The following is a 6,752-nucleotide window of genomic DNA, read 5'->3' as shown; positions in this document are numbered from 1 at the left end:
CACAAAACCCCATATTAAACGCCTAAGAATGCACCTGACTAGTAAGTATCTTAAAACCTATGGATTGCTATGTCTCCGAAAGAGAATCAAGCATGTGTACAGGGGCATAAACGCAGCAGTGATAGGATTGGAGAGGTTCGTGAGCAAATGAAGACCCTTTGAAGTCATATTGCATGGTACCCATTCCACGGGTTTCAACTCTCTAGTTTTAAGGTATTCTTCCTTCAGCTAAAACATGCATGTGGAACCCAGAGTATCATCAACCATGTGAACGGGAGACGTGTTCAAATATGTCTCAGTTTTCCTCCCCTGGTACTCGGGTGCAACATTCCAGACGCTTTACTAACACTCTCCCGACTTGGAGAGTCAGTCCCTTTAACCTCCTGTTTGGCCCAGTTTGCAATTTCTGCGGAAGATGAACAGGAATAGCGAGAACCAATGAGAGGCTAGCTGGAGGTGTCTGGACGGGCAAATTTAACTCTCATTTCCCACCAGGAAGAGGAATTAACCAAAGGCTCAGCATGCCGGGCCGGAACCAGATTAGGGCCTGAAGCCATCCTGTGGTGTTGCGGCCAGGTCACAAGAAAGCGAGTTGAAGAAAGGAGCTCAGGGGCACTGTAATTCACAAACCTGCAGAGTTATAAATGACAGCTATCGTCCAAAAATACACTGAAGTAAGGCTGCCAAGAGGACTTGAAAGCGGGGCAGAATTGCAGGAAACCGATTTCAGGAGGTAGACTGGAGTTGCATTGAAAGCATAGGAAAAGAGGCAGAACGTCCACAATGATGCACTTGGCCAAAAAGGGCGTATGCGTTTTTTCCTGAATATATTCAGGAAAAAACGCATACGCCCTTTTTGGCCAACCAAGCAAGCTTGCAAAGGAAATCTGCACTACAATGAAGTCTCACTTCCCCCCGGTCAAAAGGGCCATCTGAAAAAAGTGTAAAATCCAGAAAGGCAGGACAGGCCATGGAGAACTGGGAGCCTTGTTATGCTGATGGGCGGGATGTAAATTGCCAACAGACACTCGGGAGAAGTGTATGGTGTTTCCTGAAACATCTAAAAAACAAAGCAACAGAGCCTAGGGCACTTCCACTTATGGTTCTATAGCTTAGGGAAATTAAAATCAAAAAGACACAGCCACCCCAAAGTTTGGGACGGCTCTGTTTACAAGAACCTCGTTTACACTACAAGTTCAACATCACAGAAAGTGAAAAATGGATAAAGAAGTTGTGGTATTCACTTACAAAGCAATATCACTCAGCAATGAAATCTATGTCATCAGGCCCTTAGCAGCACAATGAGTGGATTCAGGTATGATGATTCTAACTGAAATAAGTCACACAGAAAAAGAAACATCATAAGATATCAGTAATACACGGAATGGAAACTTGGCTACACAGGAACTGAATTACAGAACAGAACAGGGTCTCAAATTTAGAAAACCAACTTATGCTTGCTTAAGGGTAAAGGTGAGTTGGGGTGCTGCATAAAACCAGAGATTGAAATGAGCACAGATAAAGTTCCTTAAGCCAAATATGGAATAGACAAGAGCTACTCCTTGCTCAACGAAATGGACTCAACACCGCATATTAAACGCCTAAGAATGTACCTGACTAGTAAGTATCTTAAAACCTATGGATTGCTATGTCTCCGAAAGAGAATCAAGCATGTGTACAGGGGCATAAACGCAGCAGTGATAGGATTGGAGAGGTTCGGTGAGCAAATTAAGACCCTTTGAAGTCATATTGCATGGTACCCATTACACGGGTCTTAACTCTCCAGGTTTAAGGTATTCTTCCTTCAGCTAAAACATGCATGTGGAACCCAAGTATGATCAACCATGTGAACGGGAGACGTGTTCAAATATGTCTCAGTTTTCCTCCCCTGGTACTCGGGTGCAACATTCCAGACGCTTTACTAACACTCTCCCCACTTGGAGAGTCAGCGCCTTTAACCTCCTGTTTGGCACAGTTTGCAATTTCTGCGGAAGATGAACAGGAATAGCGAGAACCAATGAGAGACTAGCTGGAGGTGTCTGGACGGGCAAATTTAACTCTCATTTCCCACCAGGAAGAGGAAATAACCAAAGGCTCAGCGTGCCGTGCCGGAACCAGATTAGGGCCTGAAGCCATCCTGCGGTGTTGCGGCCAGCTCACAAGAAAGCAAGTTGAAGAAAGGAGCTCAGGGGCACTGTAATTCACAAACCTGCAGAGTTATAAATGACAGCTATCGTCCAAAAATATACTGAAGTAAGGCTGCCAAGAGGACTTGAAAGCGGGGCAGAATTGCAGGAAACCGATTTCAGGAGGTAGACTGGAATTGCATTGAAAGCATAGGAAAAGAGGCAGAACGTCCACAATGATGCACTTGGCCAAAAAGGGCGTATGCGTTTTTTCCTGAATATATTCAGGAAAAAACGCATACGCCCTTTTTGGCCAACCAAGCAAGCTTGCAAAGGAAATCTGCACTACAATGAAGTCTCACTTCCCCCCGGTCAAAAGGGCCATCTGAAAAAAGTGTAAAATCCAGAAAGGCAGGACAGGCCATGGAGAACTGGGAGCCTTGTTATGCTGATGGGCGGGATGTAAATTGCGAACAACCACTCAGGAGAAGTGTATGGTGTTTCCTGAAACATCTAAAAAACAAAGCAACAGAGCCTAGGGCACTTCCACTTATGGTTCTATAGCTTAGGGAAATTAAAATCAAAAAGACACAGCCACCCCAAAGTTTGGGACGGCTCTGTTTACAAGAACCTCGTTTACACTACAAGTTCAACATCGCAGAAAGTGAAAAATGGATAAAGAAGTTGTGGTATTCACTTACAAAGCAATATCACTCAGCAATGAAATCTATGTCACCAGGCCCTTAGCAGCACAATGAGTGGATTCAGGTATGATGATTCTAACTGAAATAAGTCACACAGAAAAAGAAACATCATAAGATATCAGTAATACACGGAATGGAAACTTGGCTACACAGGAACTGAATTACAGAACAGAACAGGGTCTCAAATTTAGAAAACCAACTTATGCTTGCTTAAGGGTAAAGGTGAGTTGGGGTGCTGCATAAAACCAGAGATTGAAATGAGCACAGATAAAGTTCCTTAAGCCAAATATGGAATAGACAAGAGCTACTCCTTGCTCAACGAAATGGACTCAACACCGCATATTAAACGCCTAAGAATGTACCTGACTAGTAAGTATCTTAAAACCTATGGATTGCTATGTCTCCGAAAGAGAATCAAGCATGTGTACAGGGGCATAAACGCAGCAGTGATAGGATTGGAGAGGTTCGGTGAGCAAATTAAGACCCTTTGAAGTCATATTGCATGGTACCCATTCCACGGGTTTCAACTACCCAGGTTTTAGGTATTCTTCCTTCAGCTAAAACATGCATGTGGAACCCAGAGTATGATCAACCATGTGATCGGGAGACGTGTTCAAATATGTCTCAGTTTCGTACCGTGGTACTCGGGTGCAACATTCCAGACGCTTTACTAACACTCTCCCCACTTGGAGAGTCAGCGCCTTTAACCTCCTGTTTGGCACAGTTTGCAATTTCTGCGGAAGATGAACAGGAATAGCGAGAACCAATGAGAGGCTAGCTGGAGGTGTCTGGACGGGCAAATTTAACTCTCATTTCCCACCAGGAAGAGGAAATAACCAAAAGCTCAGCGTGCCGTACCGGAACCAGATTAGGGCCTGAAGCCATCCTGCGGTGTTGCGGCCAGCTCAAAAGAAAGCGAGTTGAAGAAAGGAGCTCAGGGGCACTGTAATTCACAAACCTGCAGAGTTATAAATGACAGCTATCGTCCAAAAATAGACTGAAGTAAGGCTGCCAAGAGGACTTGAAAGCGGGGCAGAATTGCAGGAAACCGATTTCAGGAGGTAGACTGGAATTGCATTGAAAGCATAGGAAAAGAGGCAGAACGTCCACAATGATGCACTTGGCCAAAAAGGGCGTATGCGTTTTTTCCTGAATATATTCAGGAAAAAACGCATACGCCCTTTTTGGCCAACCAAGCAAGCTTGCAAAGGAAATCTGCACTACAATGAAGTCTCACTTCCCCCCGGTCAAAAGGGCCATCTGAAAAAAGTGTAAAATCCAGAAAGGCAGGACAGGCCATGGAGAACTGGGAGCCTTGTTATGCTGATGGGCGGGATGTAAATTGCCAACAACCACTCGGGAGAAGTGTATGGTGTTTCCTGAAACATCTAAAAACAAAGCAACAGAGCCTAGGACTTTTCCGCTTATTGTCCTATAGCTTTGGGAAATTAAAATCAAAAAGACACAGCCACCCCAAAGTTTGGGACGCCTCCGTTTACAAGAACCTCGTTTACCGTACAAGTTCAATATCACAGAAAGTGAAAAATGCATAAAGAACTTGTGGTACTTACGTACAATGCAGTATCACTCAGCAATGAAATCTATGTCATCAGGCCCGTAGCAGCATCATGAGTGGATTCAGGTACGATGATTCTAACTGAAATAAGTCACACAGAAAAAGGAACATCATAAGATATCTCTAATACACGGAATGTAAACTTGGCTACACAGGAACTGCATTCCAAAACAGAACAGGGTCTCAAATTTAGAAAACCAACTTATGCTTGCTTAAGGGGAAAGGTGAGTTGGGGTGCTGCATAAAACCAGAGATTGAAATGAGCACAGATAAAGTTCCTTAAGCCAAATATGGAATAGACAAAAGCTACTCCTTGCTCAACGAAATGGACACAAAACCCCATATTAAAAGCCTAAGAATGCACCTGACTAGTACGTATCTCAAAACCTATGGTTTGCTATGTCTCCGAAAGAGAATCAAGCATGTGTACAGGGGCATAAACGCAGCAGTGATAGGATTGGAGAGGTTCGTGAGCAAATGAAGACCCTTTGAAGTCATATTGCATGGTACCCATTCCACGGGTTTCAATTCGCCAGGTTTAAGGTATTCTTCGTTCAGCTAAAACATGCATGTGGAACCCAGAGTATGATCAACCATGTGAACGGGAGACGTGTTCAAATATGTCTCAGTTTTCCTCCCCTGGTACTCGGGTGCAACATTCCAGACGCTTTACTAACACTCTCCCCACTTGGAGAGTCAGTCCCTTTAACCTCCTGTTTGGCCCAGTTTGCAATTTCTGCGGAAGATGAACAGGAATAGCGAGAACCAATGAGAGGCTAGCTGGAGGTGTCTGGACGGGCAAATTTAACTCTCATTTCCCACCAGGAAGAGGAATTAACCAAAGGCTCAGCGTGCCGTGCCGGAACCAGATTAGGGCCTGAAGCCATCCTGCGGTGTTGCGGCCAGGTCACAAGAAAGCGAGTTGAAGAAAGGAGCTCAGGGGCACTGTAATTCACAAACCTGCAGAGTTATAAATGACAGCTATCGTCAAAAAATAGACTGAAGTAAGGCTGCCAAGAGGACTTGAAAGCGGGGCAGAATTGCAGGAAACCGATTTCAGGAGGTAGACTGGAATTGCATTGAAAGCATAGGAAAAGAGGCAGAACGTCCACAATGATGCACTTGGCCAAAAAGGGCGTATGCGTTTTTTCCTGAATATATTCAGGAAAAAACGCATACGCCCTTTTTGGCCAACCAAGCAAGCTTGCAAAGGAAATCTGCACTACAATGAAGTCTCACTTCCCCCCGGTCAAAAGGGCCATCTGAAAAAAGTGTAAAATCCAGAAAGGCAGGACAGGCCATGGAGAACTGGGAGCCTTGTTATGCTGATGGGCGGGATGTAAATTGCCAACAGACACTCCGGAGAAGTGTATGGTGTTTCCTGAAACAACTAAAAAACAAAGCAACAGAACCTAGGGCACTTCCACTTATGGTCCTATAGCTTAGGGAAATTAAAATCAAAAAGACACAGCCACCCCAAAGTTTGGAACGGCTCTGTTTACAAGAACCTCGTTTACAGTACAAGTTCAACATCGCAGAAAGTGAAAAATGGATAAAGAAGTTGTGGTATTTACTTACAAAGCAATATCACTCAGCAATGAAATCTGTGTCATCAGGCCCTTAGCAGCACAATGAGTGGATTCAGGTATGATGATTCTAACTGAAATAAGTCACACAGAAAAAGAAACATCATAAGATATCACTAATACACGGAATGTAAACTTGGCTACACAGGAACTGCATTCCGAAACAGAACAGGGTCTCAAATTTAGAAAACCAACTTATGCTTGCTTAAGGGGAAAGGTGAGTTGGGGTGCTGCATAAAACCAGAGATTGAAATGAGCACAGATAAAGTTCCTTAAGCCAAATATGGAATAGACAAGAGCTACTCCTTGCTCAACGAAATGGACTCAAAACCCCATATTAAACGCCTAAGAATGTACATGACTAGTAAGTATCTTAAAACCTATGGATTGCTATGTCTCCAAAAGAGAATCAAGCGTGTGTACAGGGGCATAAACGCAGCAGTAATAGGATTGGAGAGGTTCGGTGAGCAAATGAAGACCCTTTGAAGTCACATTGCATGGTACCCATTCCACGGGTTTCAACTACCCAGGTTTAAGGTATTCTTCCTTCAGCTAAAACATGCATGTGGAACCTAGAGTATGATCAACCATGTAATCGGGAGACGTGTTCAAATATGTCTCAGTTTTCGTACCCTAGTACTCGGGTGCAACATTCCAGACGCTTTACTAACACTCTCCCCACTTGGAGAGTCAGTCCCTTTAACCTCCTGTTTGGCCCAGTTTGCAATTTCTGTGGAAGATGAACAGGAATAGCGAGAAC

The sequence above is a fragment of the Stenella coeruleoalba genome (genome assembly GCF_951394435.1).
Source record: "Stenella coeruleoalba genome assembly, contig: scaffold_171, whole genome shotgun sequence".
Classification (NCBI taxonomy): domain Eukaryota; kingdom Metazoa; phylum Chordata; class Mammalia; order Artiodactyla; family Delphinidae; genus Stenella; species Stenella coeruleoalba.
The sequence above is the reverse complement of the archived record's forward strand: the minus strand, read 5'-3'. Positions refer to the sequence as shown.